The sequence below is a fragment of the Pristiophorus japonicus genome, chromosome 15 (assembly GCF_044704955.1).
Source record: "Pristiophorus japonicus isolate sPriJap1 chromosome 15, sPriJap1.hap1, whole genome shotgun sequence".
Lineage (NCBI taxonomy): Eukaryota > Metazoa > Chordata > Chondrichthyes > Pristiophoridae > Pristiophorus > Pristiophorus japonicus.
The window spans coordinates 105,987,259-106,013,672 of NC_091991.1; positions in this window are offsets into that span (position 1 = coordinate 105,987,259).

The following is a 26,414-nucleotide window of genomic DNA, read 5'->3' on the forward strand; positions in this document are numbered from 1 at the left end:
TTACATGGGTCATACAGCGTTAACAGATTGTTGGAACATAACAAATTGCGTGCTCTATTAAAAGCCCTTTCCTGGCTGTCCCCCTCGACCCATTCGCGACCTTTGTGTAGGAGTACTTGTAGTGGCTCTAACAGCGTGCTCAATTTGGGAAGAAAGTTACCAAAATAGTTCATGAGCCCCAGGAACGAACGCAGCTCCGTCATGTTATGGATCTGGGTGCTCTCTGGATCGCTTCCGTTTTGGATGCAGTGAGTCTGATCCCGTCTGCTGCTACCCTCCTCCCCAGGAATTCTGCTTCTGGGGCTAAGAAGAAGCACTTCGTCTTTTTCAGTCGCAGCCCTACCCGGTCCAGTCTGCGTAGCACCTCCTCCAGGTTGTGGAGGTGTTCTTCAGTATCGCAACCCGTGATGAGGATGTCGTCCTGAAAAACCACCGTCCCTGGAATCGACTTGAGGAGGCTTTCCATATTTCGTTGAAAGATCGCGGCGGCCGAGCGAATCCCGAACGGACATCTGTTGTACTCAAACAACCCCTTGTGTGTCGTGATGGTGGTCAGCTTCTTCAACTCACTCGAAGCTCCTGGGTCATGTAAGCTGAGGTCAGGTCCAATTTTGGAAAAAGTTTGCCACCAGATAGCGTCGCAAAGAGGTCCTCCGCTCTCGGTAGCGGATACTGGTCTTGGAGTGACACCCGATTGATGGTGGCCTTGTAATCGCCACATATCCTGACCGACCCATCCGCCTTGAGCACCGGCACAATCGGACTCGTCCAGTTACTGAATTCGACTGGCGAGATGATGCCTTCCCTCATCAGGCGGTCCAATTCGCATTCTATCTTTTCCCGCATCATGTACGGCACCGCTCTGGCCTTGTGGTGTACTGGCCTGGCGTCCGGGTTTATGTGAATCACTACCTTGGTCCCCATGAAAGTGCCAATGCCGGGTCGAAATAATGAGTCAAATTTGTCCAGGACCTGTGAGCATGATACTCGCTCCACAGAGGAAATTGCATTGACATCGCCCCATTTCCAGTTCATGACAGCAAGCCAACTCCTCCCCAATAGTGCGGGACCATCCCCCGGGTCAATCCAGAGTGGCAATCTGTTCTCCAAATCTTTGTGGGTCATGACTACTGTGGCGCTGCCTAACACCGGAATGATCTCCTTTGTATATGTCCGTAGTTGTGCGTCAATCGGCAATAATTTTGGCCTCCTAGCCTTGGAAGCCCACAACTTGTCGAACTGTTTGATACTCATCAGGGACTGGCTGGCCTCCATGTCGAGCTCCATTGATACTGGGATGCCATTGAGGAGCACTTTCATCATTATCAGTGGCGTCCTGGTGTATGAACTGTATATGTGCTACACATGAACTCGCTGAACATCAACTTCCAGCGATTTCCCCCAGTGTTCATTTGGCCTCGTAGGGCTTACATCGGGCCCATCCTCCTCGTACATCAACCTGGCTGCAGGCTTCCTGCACATACACGCCGAGTGACCGCTGACGTTGCAATTTCTGCAGGTATATTGCTGATACCTGCAAGCTCTGGCTGTGTGTTTGCCTCCACACCTCCAACATAAGCCATTGTTGGAAACAAAAGATCCATTACCAGTCGATCGTCTCTGACTGTCTCTGTAACTGTCCTTAAATGCACCATTAACAGGTGTTGATGGCCCCATTACTGGCCGTATTGTCCCTTGGCATGAATCGCCGTTCAGCTAGCCATTGTCTCTGTTGAATTCCCTCTTTGGGTTCGACGACATGCTCGGGCATGTCCGATTGCCTCTGTCAGCCTGGAGAACTGTGTTCCGCGTTAACAATGTTGACTCTCTGTCCATTTGCTGCATTTAAACCAAGATTTTTGTCAAACATCATTCTGGTCTCTTCCTCCCCTGAGATAAATGTCTGGGCCATCAAAGCTGCCGTTTCCACAGTCAAGTCTTTGGTTTCAATCAGTTTCCTGAAAACCCCAGGATGCCCGATGTACTCAATAAAAAAGTCTTGCAGCATCTACGCTCTGCATGCATCTGGGAACTTACATAGGCTTGCCAGTCGCCGGAGGTCTGCCACGAAGTCTGGAATGCTTTGCCCTTCTTGCCGCCGGTGCGTGTAAAACCATTGTCTGGCCATACGCAGGCTGCTCGCCAGTTGAAAGTGTTCCCCGATCAACTTACTGAGCTCTTCAAAAGTCTTGTCCGCCGGCTTCTCTGGCGCTAGAAGGTCCTTCATCAGGGAGTACGTCCTGGAGCCACAAACCGTCAGGAGATGAGCTCTGCATTTGTCAGCCGAATCCTGTCCCAGCCATTCCTTAGTGACAAAACTTTGCTGCAGATTCTCAATAAAATCGTCCCAATCATCACCAAACACAGTATCTCTCGTCTGTGCTGCGAGTGGCCATGCTCGCGTGGTTTAAATCCCAGTTTCTCGTCGCCAATGATATGTCCTTACTATACAGTATAAATGCACACGAGGCCCATACTTGAGAGAAGGTCACTCTGTGACTAGTAACCTTTAATAGCCAGCATTGAAATTATGAAGGTGGGTGGAGCTTCCCCTTTTATATCTGAAAGTCCAGGTTAGGAGTGTCTCCCACAAGTTCACCACCTAGTGGTCAGTGTTCTCACGGTGTACAACTTAGGTCAGTTTATACATGGGTTACAATGATAGTTGAATACATGACACCGCCGAACATCTGAACAACCTGGAAGAGGTTCTCCATCATCTGGACAAAGCGGGACTCAGACTGAAATGTTTGAATTGCATCTTCATGATACCGGAAGTTGAATTCCTGGGGAGGAAAATTGCTGCTGACGGCATCAGGCCCACGGACTCAAAAACCAAAGCCATCAAAAATGTACCCAAGCCTCAGAACGTGACGGAGCTGCGTTCGTTCCTTGGACTACTCAACTACTTCGGTAATTTCCTACCTAGATTGAGCACTTTATTAGAGCCACTGCACATGCTGCTCAGAAAAGGCGACAACTGGGTTTGGGGTGTGTCTCAAAACAGAGCTTTTGAGAAAACTACTAATCGGCTTTGCTCTAATAAGTTGCTGGTACATTATGATCCATGTAAGCATCTAGTATTGGCCTGTGATGCTTTGTCATATGGAGTTGGTTGCATGCTCCAACAAGCTAATGAGTTGGGTAAACTACAATCTGTTGCGTATGCTTCTAAAAGTTTGTCAAAGGCAGAAAGAGCCTACAGCCTGGTAGAAAAAGAAGCACTAGCCTGTGTGTATGGGTTTAAAAAGGTGCATTAGTACCTGTTTGGTCTTCAGTTTGAACTGGAAACAGATCACAAGCCACTCATTTCATTGTTTTCGGAAAACAAAGGTATCAATACCAATGCATCGTCCCGCATCCAGAGGTGGGGCTGACATTATCTTCCTCTGCTCGAACCGCGCATTGTCAATTTCGACGTGGGTTGGAGCGGGCAGGAGGGGAGAGCCGTCGGGAAACGCCCGCCGACGTCAACGGGCGGCTGATGAGCGTAAGTAGACTCCCGCCTGCCGAGGTGCCAGATTGGTGTGAGCGGGAATCGGCGGTGGGCCTCTGCATGGAGGCTGCTCTGTCCCCAACGGCGGGTGAGAAGATGGGGCAAAACAGTTCGTGCAATGTTTTTAAATTATTTCTTTACAGGTATTTACCTGGATGGGGTCCCCTGAAGGTCATCAGATTTTTCTTTTTTTATTTGTTGTTGATTTTTATTTTTACCTCTCTGACCCTCCGTGGGCCCGACTCCATCCTCGGCGGCACTTGGGCAGCAAGCACCTCTGCCGCCGAGAATGAGAGCTCCCGCCCGCTGCCGCCCAGATTGCCGCCCGCCGACCTTCGAGAGGTCTCGGCGATGAAAATCCCGCCGAAAGAACCGTCCGGTACATTGGCGGCCATCAGCGGCACTTTGGGCGGGCCGAAGCTTTGACCAAATTCGGCCCCAAGATTCAGCCCCTTCAAAAAAAACGAGATTCAGTCACATCAATAAAGGCAAGGGGGATGAAAACGTGTCGCACCTACCGCATTTTAGCCTCCCTTCCCGCCGCTGTGGATGCTGAAGTGTCAAGAGCGAAATTCCGCTTTTTCGGCAGCTAAACGGAGTGGAATGGTGATGACTGGTTAATGGGCTGGTTGCAGTAGTGTGGCAGCCGAGCAGCGTTTGGTCCGTCAAATCCCGTGCTAGGACGGTCAGATCCCACACTAGGACAGTCAGATCCCACACTAGGACAGTCAGATCCCACACTAGGACCATCAGATCCCACACTAGGACGGTCAGATCCCACACTAGGACGGTCAGATCCCACACTAGGACAGTCAGATCCCACACTAGGACAGTCAGATCCCACACTAGGACCATCAGATCCCACACTAGGACGGTCAGATCCCACACTAGGACAGTCAGATCCCACACTAGGACCATCAGATCCCACACTAGGACCATCAGATCCCACACTAGGACGGTCAGATCCCACACTAGGACGGTCAGATCCCGCACTAGGACGGTCAGATCCCACACTAGGACGGTCAGATCCCACACTAGGACGGTCAGATCCCACACTAGGACCGACAAATCCCACACTAGGACCGACAAATCCCGCGCTTGGACCGACAAACATAGAAACATAGAAACATAGAAAATAGGTGCAGGAGTAGGCCATTCGGCCCTTCTAGCCTGCACCGCCATTCAATGAGTTCATGGCTGAACATGCAACTTCAGTACCCCATTCCTGCTTTCTCACCATACCCCTTGATCCCCCGAGTAGTAAGGACTTCATCTAACTCCTTTTTGAATATATTTAGTGAATTGGCCTCAACTACTTTCTGTGGTAGAGAATTCCACAGGTTCACCACTCTCTGGGTGAAGAAGTTCCTCCTCATCTCGGTCCTAAATGGCTTACCCCTTATCCTTAGACTGTGTCCCCTGGTTCTGGACTTCCCCAACATTGGGAACATTCTTCCTGCATCTAACCTGTCTGAACCCATCAGAATTTTAAACGTTTCAATGAGGTCTCCTCTCATTCTTCTGAACTCCAGTGAATACAAGCCCAGTTGATCCAGTCTTTCTTGATAGGTCAGTCCCGCCATCCCGGGAATCAGTCTGGTGAACCTTCGCTGCACTCCCTCAATAGCAAGAATGTCCTTCCTCAGGTTAGGAGACCAAAACTGTACACAATACTCCAGGTGTGGCCTCACCAAGGCCCTGTACAACTGTAGCAACACCTCCCTGCCCCTGTACTCAAATCCCCTCGCTATGAAGGCCAACATGCCATTTGCTTTCTTAACCGCTTGCTGTACCTGCATGCCAACCTTCAATGACTGATGTACCATGACACCCAGGCCTCATTGCACCTCCCCTTTTCCTAATCTGTGACCATTCAGATAATAGTCTGTCTCTCTGTTTTTACCACCAAAGTGGATAACCTCACATTTATCCACATTATACTTCATCTGCCATACATTTGCCCACTCACCTAACCTATCCAAGTCGCTCTGCAGCCTTATAGCATCCTCCTCGCAGCTCACACTGCCACCCAACTTAGTGTCATCCGCAAATTTGGAGATACTACATTTAATCCCCTCGTCTAAATCATTAATGTACAGTGTAAACAGCTGGGGCCCCAGCACAGAACCTTGCGGTACCTCACTAGTCACTGCCTGCCATTCTGAAAAGTACCCATTTACTCCTACTCTTTGCTTCCTGTCTGACAACCAGTTCTCAATCCATGTCAGCACACGACCCCCAATCCCATGTGCTTTAACTTTGCACATTAATCTCTTGTGTGGGACCTTGTCGAAAGCCTTCTGAAAGTCCAAATATACCACATCAACTGGTTCTCCCTTGTCCACTCTACTGGAAGCATCCTCAAAAAATTCCAGAAGATTTGTCAAGCATGATTTCCCTTTCACAAATCCATGCTGACTTGGACCTATCATGTGACCTCTTTCCAAATGCACTGCTATGACATCCTTAAAAATTGATTCCATCATTTTACCCACTACCGATGTCAAGCTGACCGGTCTATAATTCCCTGTTATCTCTCTCCCTCCTTTTTTAAAAAGTGGGGTTACATTGGCTACCCTCCACTCCATAGGAACTGATCCAGAGTCAATGGAATGTTGGAAAATGACTGTCAATGCATCCACTATTTCCAAGGCCACCTCCTTAAGTACTCTGGGATGCAGTCCATTAGGCCCTGGGGATTTATCAGCCTTTAATCCCATCAATTTCCCCAACACAATTTCCCGACTAATAAGGATTTCCCTCAGTTCCTCCTCCTTACTAGACCCTCCGACCCCTTTTATATCCGGAAGGTTGTTTGTGTCCTCCTTAGTGAATACCGAACCAAAGTACTTGTTCAATTGGTCCGCCATTTCTTTGTTCCCCGTTATGACTTCCCCTGATTCTGACCGCAGGGGACCTACGTCTGTCTTTACTAACCTTTTTCTCTTTACATATCTATAGAAACTTTTGCAATCCGTCTTAATGTTCCCTGCAAGCTTCTTCTCGTACTCCATTTTTCCTGCCCTAATCAAACCCTTTGTCCTCCTCTGCTGAGTTCTAAATTTCTCCCAGTCTCCGGGTTCGCTGCTATTTCTGGCCAATTTGTATGCCACTTCCTTGGCTTTAATACTATCCCTGATTTCCCTTGATAGCCACGGTTGAGCCACCTTCCCTTTTTTATTTTTACGCCAGACAGGAATGTACAATTGTTGTAGTTCATCCATGCAGTCTCTAAATGTCTGCCATTGCCCATCCACAGTCAACCCCTTAAGTATCATTCGCCAATCTATCCCAGCCAATTCACGCCTCATACCTTCAAAGTTAGCCTTCTTTAAGTTCTGGACCATGGTCTCTGAATTAACTGTTTCATTCTTCATCCTAATGCAGAATTCCACCATATTATGGTCACTCTTCCCCAAGGGGCCTCGCACAATGAGATTGCTAATTAATCCTCTCTCATTACACAACACCCAGTCTAAAATGGCCTCCCCCCTAGTTGGTTCCTCGACATATTGGTTTAAAAACCATCCCTTGTGCACTCCAGGAAATCCTCCTCCACCGTATTGCTTCCAGTTTGGTTAGCCCAATCTATGTGCATATTAAAGTCACCCATTATAACTGCTGCACCTTTATTGTATGCACCCCTAATTTCCTGTTTGATGCCCTCCCCAACATCACTACTACTGTTTGGAGGTCTGTACACAACTCCCACTAACGTTTTTTGCCCTTTGGTGTTCTGCAGCTCTACCCATATAGATTCCACATCATCCAAGCTAATGTCCTTCCTAACTATTGCCTTAATCTCCTCCTTAACCAGCAATGCTACCCGACCTCCTTTACCTTTTATTCTATCCTTCCTGAATGTTGAATACCCCTGGATGTTGAGTTCCCAGCCCTGATCATCCTGGAGCCACGTCTCCGTAATCCCTATCACATCATATTTGTGAACATCTATTTGCACAGTTAATTCATCCACCTTATTGCGGATACTCCTTGCATTAAGACACAAAGCCTTCAGGCTTGTTTTTTTAACACCCTTTGTCCTTTTAGAATTTTGCTACACAATGGCCCTTTTTGTTCTTTGCCTTGGGTTTCTCTGCCCTCCACTTTTCCTCATCTCCTTTCTGTCTTTTGCTTTTGCCTCCTTTTTGTTTCCCTCTGTCTCCCTGCATTGGATCCCATCCCCCTGCCATATTAGTTTAACTCCTCCCCTACTCCTCCCACACTTGGACCGGCAAATCCCGCGCTTGGACCGACAAATCCTGCGTTTGGACCGACAAATCACGCGTTTGGACTGACAAATCCTGCGCTTGGTCCGTCAGATCCCGCACTAGGACGGTCAGATCCCGCAATTGGACCATCAGATCTTGCACTAGGACGGTCAGATCCCACACTAGGACGGTCAGATCTTGCACTAGGACGGTCAGATCCCACACTAGGACGGTCAGATCCTGCACTAGGATGGTCAGATCCTGCACTAGGATGGTCAGATCCCACACTAGGACGGTCAGATCCTGCACTAGGATGGTCAGGTCCCGCACTAGGACGGCCAGATCCCGCACTAGGACGGTTAGATCCCGCACTAAGACGGTCAGATCCCGCACTAGGATCGTCAGATCCCACACTAGGACGGTCAGATCCCACACTAGGACGGTCAGATTCCGCACTAGGAAGGTCAGATGCCGCACTAGGATGGTCAGATCCCGCACTAGGATGGTCAGATTAAGCACTAGGACGGTCAGAGGCCGCACTCGGACGATCCGATCCCAAACTAGGACGGTCAGATCCCACACTAGGACGGTCCGATCCCGCACTAGGACGGTCAGATGCCGCACTAGGATGGTCAGATCCCGCATTAGGATGGTCAGATTAAGCACTAGGACGGTCAGAGGCCGCACTCGGATGATCCGATCCCAAACTAGGACGGTCAGATCCCGCACTAGGATGGTCCGATCCCGCACTAGGACGGTCAGATCCCGCACTAGGATGGTCAGATCCCACACTAAGACGGTCAGATCCCGAACTAGGATGGTCAGATCCCACACTAAGACGGTCAGATCCCGAACTAGGATGGTCAGATCTCACACTAGGACGGTCAGATCCCGCACTAGGATGGTCAGATCCCACACTAAGACGGTCAGATCCCGAACTAGGATGGTCAGATCCCACACTAAGACGGTCAGATCCCGAACTAGGATGGTCCGATCCCGCACTAGGACGGTCAGATCCCGCACTAGGATGGTCAGATCCCACACTAAGACGGTCAGATCCCGAACTAGGATGGTCAGATCTCACACTAGGATGGTCAGATCCCGCACTAGGACGGTCAGATCCCACACTAGGACGGTCAGATCCCACACTAGGATGGTCAGATCCTGCACTAGGACGGTCAGATCCCGTAATATGATGGTCAGATCCTGCACCAGAACGGTCAGATCCCGCACTAGGACGGTCAGATCCCGCACTAGGACGGTCAGATCCTGCACTAAGACGGTCAGATCCTGCACTAGGACGGTCAGATCCCGCACTATGACGGTCAGATCCCGCACTAGGACGGCTAGATCCCGCACTAGGACCGTCAGATTCCGCACTAGGAAGGTCAGATCCCGCACTAGGATGGTCAGATCCCACAATAGATGGTCAGATCCCGCACTAGGACGGTCAGATCCCGCATTAGGACGGTCAGAACCCACACTAGGACGGTCAGATCCCGCACTCGGACAGTCAGATCCTGCACTAGGACGGTCATATCCCGCACTAGACGGTCAGATCACACACTAGACGGTCAGATCCCGCAGTAGGACCATCAGATCCCGCACTAGGACGGTCAGATCCCGCACTAGGACGGTCAGATCCCACACCAGACGGTCAGATCCCACACTAGGACGGTCAGATCCCACACGAGGACAGTCAGATCCCGCACAAGAACAGTCAGATCCCGCACTAGGACGGTCAGATCCCACACTAGGACGGTCAGATCCCACACTAGGACGGTCAGATTCCGCACTAGGACGGTCAGGTCCCGCACTAGGACGGTCAGATCCCGCACTAGGACGTTCAGGTCCCGCACTAGGACGGTCAGATCCCAAACTAGGACGGTCAGATCCCAAACTAGGACGGTCAGATCCCAAACTAGGACGGTCAGATCCCGCACTAGGACGGTCAGATCCCACACTAGGACGGTCAGATCCCACACTAGGACGGTCAGATACCGCACTAGGACAGTCAGATCCCACACTAGGATGGTCAGATCCCGCACTAGGACGGTCAGATCCCACACTAGGATGGTCAGATCCCGCACTAGGACGGTCAGATCCCGCACTAGGACGGTTAGATCCCACACTAGGACAGTCAGATCCCGCACTAGGACGGTCAGATCCCGCACGATGACGGTTAGATCCCGCACTAGGATGGTCAGGTCCCGCTCCAGGACGGTCAGATCCCACACTAGGATGGTCAGATCCCGCACTAGGATGGTCAGATCCCACACTAGGACGGTCAGAACCCACACTAGGATGGTCAGATCCCGCACTAGGACGGTCTGATCCCATACTAGGACGGTCAGATCCCGCACTAGGACGGTCAGATCCTGCTCTAGGACGGTCAGGTCCCGCACTAGGACGGTCAGATCCCGCACTAGGACGGTCAGATCCCACACGAGGACAGTCAGATCCCGCACAAGAACAGTCAGATCCCGCACTAGGACGGTTAGATCCCACACTAGGACAGTCAGATCCCACACTAGGATGGTCAGATCCCGCACTAGGACGGTCAGATCCCACACGAGGATGGTCAGATCCCGCACTAGGACGGTCAGACCCCGCACTAGGACGGTTAGATCCCACACTAGGACGGTCAGGTCCTGCACTAGGACGGTCAGATCCCGCACTAGGACGGTTAGATCCCACACTAGGACAGTCAGATCCCGTACTAGGACGGTCAGATCCCGCACTAGGACGGTCAGATCCCACACTCGGATGGTCAGATCCCACACTAGGATGGTCAGATCCTGCACTAGGACGGTCAGATCCCGCACTAGGACGGCCAGATCCCACACTAGGATGGTCAGATCCCGCACTAGGACGGTCAGATCCCGCACTAGGACGGTCAGATCCCACACTCGGATGGTCAGATCCCACACTAGGACAGTCAGATCCTGCACTAGGATGGTCAGATCCCGCACTCGGACGGTTAGATCCTGCACTCAGACGGTCAGGTCCCGCACTGGGACAGTCAGATCACGCACTAGGACGGTCAGATCCCGCACTCGGACGGTCAGATCCCACACTAGGATGGTCAGATCCCGCACTAAGAGGGTCAGATCCTGCACTAGGACAGTCAGATCCCGCACTAGGACGGTCAGATCACACACTAGGACGGTCAGATCCCGCACTAGGACCGTCAGATCCCGCACTAGATGGTCAGATCCCACACTAGGACGGTCAGATCCCGCACTAGGAAGGTCAGATCTCGCACTAGGACGGTCAGATCCCGCACTCGGACCGTCAGATCCCGCACTCGGACGGTTAGATCCTGCACTCAGACGGTCAGGTCCCGCACTGGGACAGTCAGATCATGCACTAGGACGGTCAGATCCCGCACTCGGACGGTCAGATCCCACACTAGGATGGTCAGATCCCGCACTAAGAGGGTCAGATCCTGCACTAGGACGGTCAGATCACACACTAGGACGGTCAGATCCCGCACTAGGACCGTCAGATCCCGCACTAGGACGGACAGATCCCACACTAGGGCCGTCAGATCCCGCTCTAGAACGGTCAGATCCCGCACTAGAACGGTCAGATCCCACACTAGGAAGGTCAGATCCCGACTTGGATGGTCAGATCCCGCGCTAGACGGTCAGATCCCGCACTAGGAAGGTCAGATCCCGCACTAGAATGGTCAGTATCCGCGGTAGGACAGTCAGATCCCGCACTAGGACGGTCAGATCCCGCACTAGGATGGTCAGATCCCGCACTAGAAAGGTCAGATCCCGCACTAGGACGGTCAGATCCCACTGAAGGACGGTCAGATCCTGCACTAGGACGGTCAGATCCCGTAATATGATGGTCAGATCCCGCACTAGGACGGTCAGATCCCGCACTAGGACGGTCAGATCCCGCACTAAGACGGTCAGATCCTGCACTAGGACGGTCCGATCCCGCACTATGACGGTCAGATCCCGCACTAGGACGGCTAGATCCCGCACTAGGACTGTCAGATTCTGCACTAGGAAGGTCAGATCCTGCACTAGGACCATCAGATCCCGCACTAGGACGGTCAGATCCCACAATAGATGGTCAGATCCCGCACTAGGACGGTCAGATCCCGCATTAGGACGGTCAGAACCCACACTAGGACGGTCAGATCCTGCACTCGGACGGTCAGATCCTGCACTAGGACGGGCATATCCCGCACTAGGACGGTCAGATCCTGCACCAGGATGGTCAGATCCCACCCTAGATGGTCAGATCCCGCACTAGGATGGTCAGATCCTACACTAGGACGTTTAGATCCCACACTAGGACATCAGATCCCGCACTAGGACGGTCAGATCACACACTAGAGGGTCAGATCCCACACTAGGACCATCAGATCCCGCACTAGGACGGTCAGATCCCGCACTAGACGGTCAGATCACACACTAGACGGTCAGATCCCGCAGTAGGACCATCAGATCCCGCACTAGGACGGTCAGATCCCGCACTAGGACGGTCAGATCCCACACTAGACGGTCAGATCCCACACTAGGACGGTCAGATCCCGCATTAGGACGGTCAGATCCCGCACTAGGACGGTCAGATCCCGCACTAGGACGGTCAGATACCACACTAGGACAGTCAGAACCCGCACTAGGACGGTCAGATCCCGCACTAGGACGGTCAGGTCCCACACTAGGACGGTCAGACCCCGCACTAGGACGGTCAGATCCTGCACCAGGATGGTCAGATCCCACCCTAGATGGTCAGATCCCGCACTAGGACGGTCAGAGGCCGCACTCGGACGATCCGATCCCAAACTAGGACGGTCAGATCCCACACTAGGACGGTCCGATCCCGCACTAGGACGGTCAGATCCCGCACTAGGATGGTCAGATCCCACACTAAGACGGTCAGATCCCGAACTAGGATGGTCAGATCTCACACTAGGATGGTCAGATCCCGCACTAGGACGGTCAGATCCCACACTAGGACGGTCAGATCCCACACTAGGATGGTCAGATCCTGCACTAGGACGGTCAGATCCCGTAATATGATGGTCAGATCCTGCACCAGAACGGTCAGATCCCGCACTAGGACGGTCAGATCCCGCACTAGGACGGTCAGATCCCGCACTAAGACGGTCAGATCCTGCACTAGGACGGTCAGATCCCGCACTATGACGGTCAGATCCCGCACTAGGACGGCTAGATCCCGCACTAGGACCGTCAGATTCCGCACTAGGAAGGTCAGATCCCGCACTAGGATGGTCAGATCCCACAATAGATGGTCAGATCCCGCACTAGGACGGTCAGATCCCGCATTAGGACGGTCAGAACCCACACTAGGACGGTCAGATCCTGCACTCGGACAGTCAGATCCTGCACTAGGACGGTCATATCCCGCACTAGGACGGTCAGATCCTGCACCAGGATGGTCAGATCCCACCCTAGATGGTCAGATCCCGCACTAGGACGGTCAGATCCTGCACTAGGACGTTTAGATCCCACACTAGGACATCAGATCCCGCACTAGGACGGTCAGATCACACACTAGAGGGTCAGATCCCACACTAGGACCATCAGATCCCGCACTAGTACGGTCAGATCCCGCACTAGGACGGTCCGATCCCGCACTAGGACGGTCAGATCCCGCACTAGGATGGTCAGATCCCACACTAAGACGGTCAGATCCCGCACTAAGACGGTCAGATCCTGCACTAGGACGGTCTGATCCCGCACTATGACGGTCAGATCCCGCACTAGGACGGCTAGATCCCGCACTAGGACTGTCAGATTCCGCACTAGGAAGGTCAGATCCTGCACTAGGACCATCAGATCCCGCACTAGGACGGTCAGATCCCACAATAGATGGTCAGATCCCGCACTAGGACGGTCAGATCCCGCACTAGGACGGTCAGATCCTGCACCAGGATGGTCAGATCCCACCCTAGATGGTCAGATCCCGCACTAGGATGGTCAGATCCTGCACTAGGACGTTTAGATCCCACACTAGGTCATCAGATCCCGCACTAGGACGGTCAGATCACACACTAGAGGGTCAGATCCCACACTAGGACCATCAGATCCCGCACTAGGACGGTCAGATCCCGCACTAGACGGTCAGATCACACACTAGACGGTCAGATCCCGCAGTAGGACCATCAGATCCCGCACTAGGACGGTCAGATCCCGCACTAGGACGGTCAGATCCCACACTAGACGGTCAGATCCCACACTAGGACGGTCAGATCCCGCATTAGGACGGTCAGATCCCGCACTAGGACGGTCAGATCCCGCACTAGGACGGTCAGATACCACACTAGGACAGTCAGATCCCGCACTAGGACGGTCAGATCCCGCACTAGGACGGTCAGGTCCCACACTAGGACGGTCAGATCCCGCACTAGGACGGTCAGATACCACACTAGGACAGTCAGATCCCGCACTAGGACGGTCAGATCCCGCACTCGGACGGTCAGATCCCACACTAGGATGGTCAGATCCCGCACTAAGAGGGTCAGATCCCGCACTAGGACGGTCAGATCCCGCTCTAGGAAGGTCAGATCTCGCACTAGGACGGTCAGATCCCGCACTCGGACCGTCAGATCCCGCACTAGACGGTCAGATGCTGCACTAGGACGGACAGATCCCACACTAGGGCCGTCAGATCCCGCATTAGAAAGGTCAGATCCCGCACTAGGACGGTCAGATCCCACTGAAGGACGGTCAGATCCTGCACTAGGACGGTCAGATCCCGTAATATGATGGTCAGATCCTGCACCAGAACGGCTAGATCCCGCACTAGGACTGTCAGATTCCGCACTCGGAAGGTCAGATCCTGCACTAGGACCATCAGATCCCGCACTAGGACGGTCAGATCCCACAATAGATGGTCAGATCCCGCACTAGGACGGTCAGATCCCGCATTAGGACGGTCAGAACCCACACTAGGACGGTCAGATCCTGCACTCGGACGGTCAGATCCTGCACTAGGACGGTCATATCCCGCACTAGGACGGTCAGATCCTGCACCAGGATGGTCAGATCCCACCCTAGATGGTCAGATCCCGCACTAGGATGGTCAGATCCTGCACTAGGACGTTTAGATCCCACACTAGGACATCAGATCCCGCACTAGGACGGTCAGATCACACACTAGAGGGTCAGATCCCACACTAGGACAATCAGATCCCGCACTAGGACGGTCAGATCCCGCACTAGACGGTCAGATCACACACTAGACGGTCAGATCCCGCAGTAGGACCATCAGATCCCGCACTAGGACGGTCAGATCCCGCACTAGGACGGTCAGATCCCACACTAGACGGTCAGATCCCGCATTAGGACGGTCAGATCCCGCACTAGGACGGTCAGATCCTGCACTAGGACGGTCAGATCCCGCACTATGACGGTCAGATCCCGCACTAGGACGGCTAGATCCCGCACTAGGACTGTCAGATTCCGCACTAGGAAGGTCAGATCCCGCACTAGGATGGTCAGATCCCACAATAGATGGTCAGATCCCGCACTAGGACGGTCAGATCCCGCATTAGGACGGTCAGAACCCACACTAGGACGGTCAGGTCCTGCACTCGGACAGTCAGATCCTGCACTAGGACAGTCATATCCCGCACTAGGACGGTCAGATCCTGCACCAGGATGGTCAGATCCCACCCTAGATGGTCAGATCCCGCACTAGGACGGTCAGATCCTGCACTAGGATGTTTAGATCCCACACTAGGACATCAGATCCCGCACTAGGACGGTCAGATCACACACTAGAGGGTCAGATCCCACACTAGGACCATCAGATCCCGCACTAGTACGGTCAGATCCCGCACTAGGACGGTCCGATCCCGCACTAGGACGGTCAGATCCCGCACTAGGACGGTCAGATCCCGCACTAGGACGGTCAGATCCCGCACTAGGACGGTCAGATACCACACTAGGACAGTCAGATCCCGCACTAGGACGGTCAGATCCCGCACTAGGACGGTCAGGTCCCACACTAGGACGGTCAGATCCCGCACTAGGACGGTCAGATCCCACACTCGGATGGTCAGATCCCGCACTCGGACAGTCAGATCCTGCACTAGGATGGTCAGATCCCGCACTCGGACGGTTAGATCCTGCACTCGGACGGTCAGGTCCCGCACTGGGACAGTCAGATCACGCACTAGGACGGTCAGATCCCACACTAGGACGGTCAGGTCCCGCACTAGGACGGTCAGATCCCGCACTAGGCGGTCAGGTCCCGCACTAGGACGGTCAGATCACAAACTAGGACGGTCAGATCCCACACTAGGACGGTCAGATACCGCACTAGGACGGTCAGGTCCCGCACTAGGACGGTCAGATCCCACACTAGGACGGTCAGATCCTGCACTAGGACCGTCAGATCCTGCACTAGGACGGTCAGGTCCCGCACTAGGACGGTCAGATCCCGCACTAGGACGGTCAGATCCCATACTAGGACGGTCAGATCCCACACTAGGACGGTCAGATCCTGCACTAGGACGGTCAGGTCCCGCACGAGGACGGTCAGATCCCGTACTAGGACGGTCAGATGCCGCACGAGGATAGTCAGATCCCGCACAAGAACAGTCAGATCCCGCACTAGGACGGTTAGATCCCACACTAGGACAGTCAGATCCCACACTAGGATGGTCAGATCCCGCACTAGGACGGTCAGATCCCACACTAGGATTCTCAGATCCCGCACTAGGACGGTCAGATCCCGCACGAGGACGGTTAGATCCCGCACTAGGATGGTCAGGTCCCGCTCTAGGATGGTCAGATCCCACACTAGGATGGTCAGATCCCGCACTAGGATGGTCAGATCCCACACTAGGACGGTCAGATCCCACACTAGGACGGTCAGAACCCACACTAGGACGGTCAGATCCCGCACTAGGACGGTCAGATCCCATACTAGGACGGTCAGATCCCGCACTAGGACGGTCAGGTCCCGCACTAGGACGGTCAGATCCCGCACTAGGACGGTCAGATCCCACACGAGGACAGTCAGATCCCGCACAAGAACAGTCAGATCCCGCACTAGGACGGTTAGATCCCACACTAGGACAGTCAGATCCCACACTAGGATGGTCAGATCCCGCACTAGGACGGTCAGATCCCACACGAGGATGGTCAGATCCCGCACTAGGACGGTCAGACCCCGCACTAGGACGGTTATATCCCAGACTAGGACGGTCAGGACCTGCACTAGGACGGTCAGATCCCGCACTAGGACGGTTAGATCCCACACTGGGACAGTCAGATCCCGTACTAGGACGGTCAGATCCCGCACTAGGACGGTCAGATCCCACACTCGGATGGTCAGATCCCACACTAGGATGGTCAGATCCTGCACTAGGACGGTCAGATCCCGCACTAGGACGGTCAGATCCCACACTAGGATGGTCAGATCCCGCACTAGGACGGTCAGATCCCGCACTAGGACGGTCAGATCCCACACTCGGATGGTCAGATCCCACACTCGGACAGTCAGATCCTGCACTAGGATGGTCAGATCCCGCACTCGGACGGTTAGATCCTGCACTCGGACGGTCAGGTCCCGCACTGGGACAGTCAGATCACGCACTAGGACGGTCAGATCCCGCACTCGGACGGTCAGATCCCACACTAGGACAGTCAGATCCCGCACTAGGACGGTCAGATCCCGCACGAGGACGGTTAGATCCCGCACTAGGATGGTCAGGTCCCGCTCTAGGACGGTCAGATCCCACACTAGGATGGTCAGATCCCGCACTAGGATGGTCAGATCCCACACTAGGACGGTCAGATCCCACACTAGGACGGTCAGAACCCACACTAGGACGGTCAGATCCCGCACTAGGACGGTCAGATTCCATACTAGGACGGTCAGATCCCGCACTAGGACGGTCAGATCCTGCACTAGGACGGTCAGGTCCCGCACTAGGACGGTCAGATCCCGCACTAGGACGGTCAGATCCCACACGAGGACAGTCAGATCCCGCACAAGAACAGTCAGATCCCGCACTAGGACGGTTAGATCCCACACTAGGACAGTCAGATCCCACACTAGGATGGTCAGATCCCGCACTAGGACGGTCAGATCCCACACGAGGATGGTCAGATCCCGCACTAGGACGGTCAGACCCCGCACTAGGACGGTTATATCCCAGACTAGGACGGTCAGGACCTGCACTAGGACGGTCAGATCCCGCACTAGGACGGTTAGATCCCACACTGGGACAGTCAGATCCCGTACTAGGACGGTCAGATCCCGCACTAGGACGGTCAGATCCCACACTCGGATGGTCAGATCCCACACTAGGATGGTCAGATCCTGCACTAGGACGGTCAGATCCCGCACTAGGACGGTCAGATCCCACACTAGGATGGTCAGATCCCGCACTAGGACGGTCAGATCCCGCACTAGGACGGTCAGATCCCACACTCGGATGGTCAGATCCCACACTCGGACAGTCAGATCCTGCACTAGGATGGTCAGATCCCGCACTCGGACGGTTAGATCCTGCACTCGGACGGTCAGGTCCCGCACTGGGACAGTCAGATCACGCACTAGGACGGTCAGATCCCGCACTCGGACGGTCAGATCTCACACTAGGATGGTCAGATCCCGCACTAAGAGGGTCAGATCCTGCACTAGGACAGTCAGATCCCGCACTAGGATGGTCAGATCACACACTAGGACGGTCAGATCCCGCACGAGGACCGTCAGATCCCGCACTAGATGGTCAGATCCCGCACTAGGACGGTCAGATCCCGCTCTAGGAAGGTCAGATCTCGCACTAGGACGGTCAGATCCCGCACTAGGACGGTCAGATCCCGCACTAGGACGGTCAGATCCCGCACTAGACGGTCAGATGCCGCACTAGGACGGACAGATCCCACACTAGGGCCGTCAGATCCCGCTCTAGAATGGTCAGATCCCGCACTAGAACGGTCAGATCCCACACTAGGATGGTCAGATCCTGCATAGGAAGGTCAGATCCCGCACTAGGATGGTCAGATCCCGCGCTAGATGGTCAGATCCCGCACTAGGAAGGTCAGATCCCGCACTAGAATGGTCAGTATCCGCGGTAGGACAGTCAGATCCCGCACTAGGACGGTCAGATCCCGCACTAGGACGGTCAGATCCCGCACTAGAAAGGTCAGATCCCGCACTAGGACGGTCAGATCCCACTGAAGGACGGTCAGATCCTGCACTAGGATGGTCAGATCCCGTAATGTGATGGTCAGATCCTGCACCAGAACGGTCAGATACCGCACTAGGACGGTCAGATCCCGCACTAGGACGGTCAGATCCCGCACTAAGACGGTCAGATCCTGCACTAGGACGGTCCGATCCCGCACTATGACGGTCAGATCCCGCACTAGGACGGCTAGATCCCGCACTAGGACTGTCAGATTCCGCACTAGGAAGGTCAGATCCTGCACTAGGACCATCAGATCCCGCACTAGGATGGTCAGATCCCACAATAGATGGTCAGATCCCGCACTAGGACGGTCAGATCCCGCATTAGGACGGTCAGAACCCACACTAGGACGGTCAGATCTTGCACTCGGACGGTCAGATCCTGCACTAGGACGGTCATATCCCGCACTAGGACGGTCAGATCCTGCACCAGGATGGTCAGATCCCACCCCAGATGGTCAGATCCCGCACTAGGATGGTCAGATCCTGCACTAGGACGTTTAGATCCCACACTAGGACATCAGATCCCGCACTAGGACGGTCAGATCACACACTAGAGGGTCAGATCCCGCAGTAGGACCATCAGATCCCGCACTAGGATGGTCAGATCCCGCACTTGGACGGTCAGATCCCACACTAGACGGTCAGATCCCACACTAGGACGGTCAGATCCCGCATTAGGACGGTCAGATCCCGCACTAGGACGGTCAGATCCCGCACTAGGACGGTCAGATACCACACTAGGACAGTCAGATCCCGCACTAGGACGGTCAGATCCCGCACTAGGACGGTCAGGTCCCACACTAGGACGGTCAGATCCCGCACTAGGACGGTCAGATACCACACTAGGACAGTCAGATCCCGCACTAGGACGGTCAGATCCCGCACTAGGACGGTCAGGTCCCACATAGGACGGTCAGATCCCGCACTAGGACGGTCAGGTCCCGCACTAGGACGGTCTGATCCCGCACTAGGACGGTCAGATCCCACACGAGGACAGTCAGATCCTGCACTAGGACGGTCAGATCCCACACGAGGACGGTCAGATCCCACACTAGGCCGGTCAGTTCCCGCACTAGGACGGTCAGGTCCCGCACTAGGACGGTCAGGTCCCGCACTAGGACGGTCAGATCCCGCACTAGGACGGTCTGATCCCGCACTAGGACGGTCAGATACCGCACTAGGACGGTCAGGTCCCGCACTAGGACGGTCAGATCCCACACTAGGACGGTCAGATCCCGCACTAGGACGGTCTGATCCCGCACTAGGATGGTCAGATCCCGTACTAGGACCGTCAGATCCCGCACTAGGATGGTCAGATCCTGCACTAGGACGGTCAGGTCCCGCACTAGGACAGTCAGATCCCGCACTAGGACGGTCAGATCCCAAACGAGGACAGTCAGATCCCGCACTAAGACGGTTAGATCCCGCACTTGGATGGTCAGGTCCCGCTCGAGGACGGTCAGATCCCGCACTAGGACGGTCAGATCCCACACTAGGACGGTCAGTTCCTGCACTAGGACGGTCAGGTCCCGCACTAGGACGGTCAGATCCCGCACTAGGACGGTCAGATCCCGCACTAGGACGGTCAGATCCCACACGAGGACAGTCAGATCCCACACAAGAACAGTCAGATCCCGCACTAGAACGGTTAGATCCCACACTAGGACAGTCAGATCCCACACTCGGATGTTCAGATCCCGAAACTAGGACGGTCAGATCCCGCACTAGGACGGTTAGATCCCACACTAGGACAGTCAGATCCCGCACTAGGACGGTCAGATCCCGCACTAGGACGGTTAGATCCCGCACTAGGATGGTCAGGTCCCACTCTAGGACGGTCAGATCCCACACTAGGATGGTCAGATCCCGCACTAGGATGGTCAGATCCCACACTAGGACGGTCAGATCCCACACTAGGACGGTGAGAACCCACACTAGGACGGTCAGATGCCGCACTAGGACGGTTAGATCCCATACTAGGACGGTCAGATCCCGCACTAGGACGGTCAGATCCTGCACTAGGACGGTCAGGTCCCGCACAAGAACAGTCAGATCCCGCACTAGTACGGTTAGATCCCACACTAGGACAGTCAGATGCCACACTAGGATGGTCAGATCCCGAAACTAGGACTGTCAGATCCCACACTAGGATGGTCAGATCCCACACTAGGACGGTCAGATCCCGCACTAGGACGGTTAGATCCCACACTAGGACAGTCAGATCCCGCACTAGGACGGTCAGATCCCGCACTAGGACGGTCAGACCCCGCACTAGGACGGTTAGATCCCGCACTAGGATGGTCAGATCCCGCACTAGGACGGTCAGATCCCACACTCGGATGGTCAGATCCCACACTAGGATGGTCAGATCCTGCACTAGGACGGTCAGATCCCACACTAGGACGGTCAGATCCCACACTACGATGGTCAGATCCCGCACTAGGACGGTCAGATCTCGCACTAGGACGGTCAGATCCAACACTCGGATGGTCAGATCCCACACTAGGATGGTCAGATCCTGCACTAGGACGGTCAGATCCCACACTAGGACGGTCAGATCCCACACTAGGATGGTCAGATCCCGCCATAGGACGGTCAGATCCCGCACTAGGACGGTCAGATCCCACACTCGGATGGTCAGATCCCACACTAGGACAGTCAGATCCTGCACTAGGATGGTCAGATCCCGCACTCGGACGGTTAGATCCTGCACTCAGACGGTCAGGTCCCGCACTGGGACAGTCAGATCACGCACTAGACGGTCAGATCCCGCACTCGGACGGTCAGATCCCACACTAGGATGGTCAGATCCCGCACTAAGAGGGTCAGATCCTGCACTAGGACAGTCAGATCCCGCACCAGGACGGTCAGATCACACACTAGGACGGTCAGATCCCGCACTAGGACCGTCAGATCCCGCACTAGACGGTCAGATCCCGCACTAGGACGGTCAGATCCCGCTCTCGGAAGGTCAGATCTCGCACTAGGACGGTCAGATCCCGCACTAGACGGTCAGATGCCGCACTAGGAAGGTCAGATCCCGCACTATAATGGTCAGTATCCGCGGTAGGACAGTCAGATCCCGCACTAGGACGGTCAGATCCCGCACTAGGACGGTCAGATCCCGCACTAGAAAGGTCAGATCCCGCACTAGGACGGTCAGATCCCACTGAAGGACGGTCAGATCCTGCACTAGGACGGTCAGATCCCGTAATATGATGGTCAGATCCTGCACCAGAATGGTCAGATACCGCACTAGGACGGTCAGATCCCGCACTAGGACGGTCAGATCCCGCACTAAGACGGTCAGATCCTGCACTCGGAAGGTCAGATCCTGCACTAGGACCATCAGATCCCGCACTAGGATGGTCAGATCCCACAATAGATGGTCAAATACCGCACTAGGACGGTCAGATCCCGCATTAGGACGGTCAGAACCCACAATAGGACGGTCTCGTCCCGCACTAGGACGGTCAGATCCCGCACTAGGACGGTCTGATCCCGCACTAGGACGGTCAGATACCGCACTAGGACGGTCAGGTCCCGCACTAGGACGGTCAGATCCCACACTAGGACGGTCAGATCCCGCACTAGGACGGTCAGATCCTACACTAGGATGGTCAGATCCCGTACTAGGACGGTCAGATCCCGCACTAGGACGGTCAGATCCTGCACTAGGACGGTCAGGTCCCGCACTAGGACAGTCAGATCCCGCACTAGGACGGTCAGATCCCAAACGAGGACAGTCAGATCCCGCACTAAGACGGTTAGATCCCGCACTTGGATGGTCAGGTCCCGCTCTAGGACGGTCAGATCCCGCACTAGGACGGTCAGATCCCACACTAGGACGGTCAGTTCCTGCACTAGGACGGTCAGGTCCCGCACTAGGACGGTCAGATCCCGCACTAGGACGGTCAGGTCCCGCACGAGGACGGTCAGATCCCGCACTAGGACGGTCAGATCCCACACGAGGACAGTCAGATCCCGCACTAGGACGGTTAGATCCCGCACTAGGATGGTCAGATCCCGCACTAGGACGGTTAGATCCCACACTAGGACAGTCAGATCCCACACTAGGATGGTCAGATCCCGAAACTAGGACGGTCAGATCCCGCACTAGGACAGTTAGATCCCACACTATGACAGTCAGATCCCGCACTAGGACGGTCAGATCCCGCACTAGGACGGTCAGGTCCCGCTCTAGGACGGTCAGATCCCACACTAGGATGGTCAGATCCCGCACTAGGATGGTCAGATCCCGCACTAGGACGGTCAGATCCCACACTAGGACGGTCAGATCCCACACTAGGATGGTCAGATCCCGCACTAGGATGGTCAGATCCCGCACTAGGACGGTCAGATCCCACACTCGGATGGTCAGATCCCACACTAGGACAGTCAGATCCTGCACTAGGATGGTCAGATCCCGCACTCGGACGGTTAGATCCTGCACTCAGACGGTCAGGTCCCGCACTGGGACAGTCAGATCACGCACTAGGACGGTCAGATCCCGCACTCGGACGGTCAGATCCCACACTAGGATGGTCAGATCCCGCACTAAGAGGGTCAGATCCTGCACTAGGACAGTCAGATCCCGCACCAGGACGGTCAGATCACACACTAGGACGGTCAGATCCTGCACTAGGACCGTCAGATCCCGCACTAGACGGTCAGATCCCGCACTAGGACGGTCAGATCCCACTCTAGGAAGGTCAGATCTCGCACTAGGACGGTCAGATCCCGCACTAGACGGTCAGATGCCGCACTAGGAAGGTCATATCCCGCACTATAATGGTCAGTATCCGCGGTAGGACAGTCAGATCCCGCACTAGGACGGTCAGATCCCGCACTAGGACGGTCAGATCCCGCACTAGAAAGGTCAGATCCCGCACTAGGACGGTCAGATCCCACTGAAGGACGGTCAGATCCTGCACTAGGACGGTCAGATCCCGTAATATGATGGTCAGATCCTGCACCAGAATGGTCAGATACCGCACTAGGACGGTCAGATCCCGCACTAGGACGGTCAGATCCCGCACTAAGACGGTCAGATCCTGCACTCGGAAGGTCAGATCCTGCACTAGGACCGTCAGATCCCGCACTAGGATGGTCAGATCCCACAATAGATGGTCAGATACCGCACTAGGACGGTCAGATCCCGCATTAGGACGGTCAGAACCCACAATAGGACGGTCAGGTCCCGCACTAGGACGGTCAGATCCCGCACTAGGACGGTCTGATCCCGCACTAGGACGGTCAGATACCGCACTAGGACGGTCAGGTCCCGCACTAGGACGGTCAGATCCCACACTAGGACGGTCAGATCCCGCACTAGGACGGTCAGATCCTGCACTAGGATGGTCAGATCCCGTACTAGGACGGTCAGATCCCGCACTAGGACGGTCAGATCCTGCACTAGGACGGTCAGGTCCCGCACTAGGACAGTCAGATCCCGCACTAGGACGGTCAGATCCCAAACGAGGACAGTCAGATCCCGCACTAAGACGGTTAGATCCCGCACTTGGATGGTCAGGTCCCGCTCTAGGACGGTCAGATCCCGCACTAGGACGGTCAGATCCCACACTAGGACGGTCAGTTCCTGCACGAGGACGGTCAGGTCCCGCACTAGGACGGTCAGATCCCGCACTAGGACGGTCAGGTCCCGCACGAGGACGTTCAGATGCCGCACTAGGACGGTCAGATCCCACACGAGGACAGTCAGATCCCGCACAAGAACAGTCAGATCCCGCACTAGGACGGTTAGATCCCACACTAGGACAGTCAGATCCCACACTAGGATGGTCAGATCCCGAAACTAGGACGGTCAGATCCCGCACTAGGACGGTTAGATCCCACACTAGGACAGTCAGATCCCGCACTAGGACGGTCAGATCCCGCACTAGGACGGTTAGATCCCGCACTAGGATGGTCAGGTCCCGCTCTAGGACGGTCAGATCCCACACTAGGATGGTCAGATCCCGCACTAGGATGGTCAGATCCCGCACTAGGACGGTCAGTTCCCACACTAGGATGGTCAGAACCCACACTAGGACGGTCAGATCCCGCACTAGGACGGTCAGATCCCATACTAGGACGGTCAGATCCCGCACTAGGATGGTCAGATCCTGCACTAGGACGGTCAGGTCCCGCACAAGAACAGTCAGATCCCGCACTAGGATGGTTAGATCCCACACTAGGACAGTCAGATGCCACACTAGGATGGTCAGATCCCGAAACTAGGACTGTCAGATCCCACACTAGGATGGTCAGATCCCGCACTAGGACGGTCAGATCCCGCACTAGGACGGTTAGATCCCACACTAGGACAGTCAGATCCCGCACTAGGACGGTCAGATCCTGCACTAGGACGGTTAGATCCCACACTAGGACAGTCAGATCCCGCACTAGGATGGTCAGGTCCCGCTCTAGGACGATCAGATCCCACACTAGGATGGTCAGATCCCGCACTAGGATGGTCAGATCCCACACTAGGATGGTCAGATCCCACACTAGGACGGTCAGAACCCACACTAGGACGGTCAGATCCCGCACTAGGACGGTCAGATCCCATACTAGGACGGTCAGATCCCGCACTACAGATCCTGCACTAGGACGGTCAGGTCCCGCACTAGGACGGTCAGATCCCGCACTAGGACGGTCAGATCCCACACGAGGACAGTCAGATCCCGCACAAGAACAGTCAGATCCCGCACTAGGATGGTTAGATCCCACACTAGGACAGTCAGATCCCACACTAGGAAGGTCAGATCCCGCACTAGGACGGTCAGATCCCACACTAGGAAGGTCAGATCCCGCACTAGGATGGTCAGATCCCGCACTAGGACGGTCAGATCCCACACTAGGACGGTCAGATCCCACACTAGGATGGTCAGATCCCGCACTAGGATGGTCAGATCCCGCACTAGGACGGTCAGATCCCACACTCGGATGGTCAGATCCCACACTAGGACAGTCAGATCCTGCACTAGGATGGTCAGATCCCGCACTCGGACGGTTAGATCCTGCACTCAGACGGTCAGGTCCCGCACTGGGACAGTCAGATCACGCACTAGGACGGTCAGATCCCGCACTCGGACGGTCAGATCCCACACTAGGATGGTCAGATCCCGCACTAAGAGGGTCAGATCCTGCACTAGGACAGTCAGATCCCGCACCAGGACGGTCAGATCACACACTAGGACGGTCAGATCCTGCACTAGGACCGTCAGATCCCGCACTAGACGGTCAGATCCCGCACTAGGACGGTCAGATCCCACTCTAGGAAGGTCAGATCTCGCACTAGGACGGTCAGATCCCGCACTAGACGGTCAGATGCCGCACTAGGAAGGTCAGATCCCGCACTATAATGGTCAGTATCCGCGGTAGGACAGTCAGATCCCGCACTAGGACGGTCAGATCCCGCACTAGGACGGTCAGATCCCGCACTAGAAAGGTCAGATCCCGCACTAGGACGGTCAGATCCCACTGAAGGACGGTCAGATCCTGCA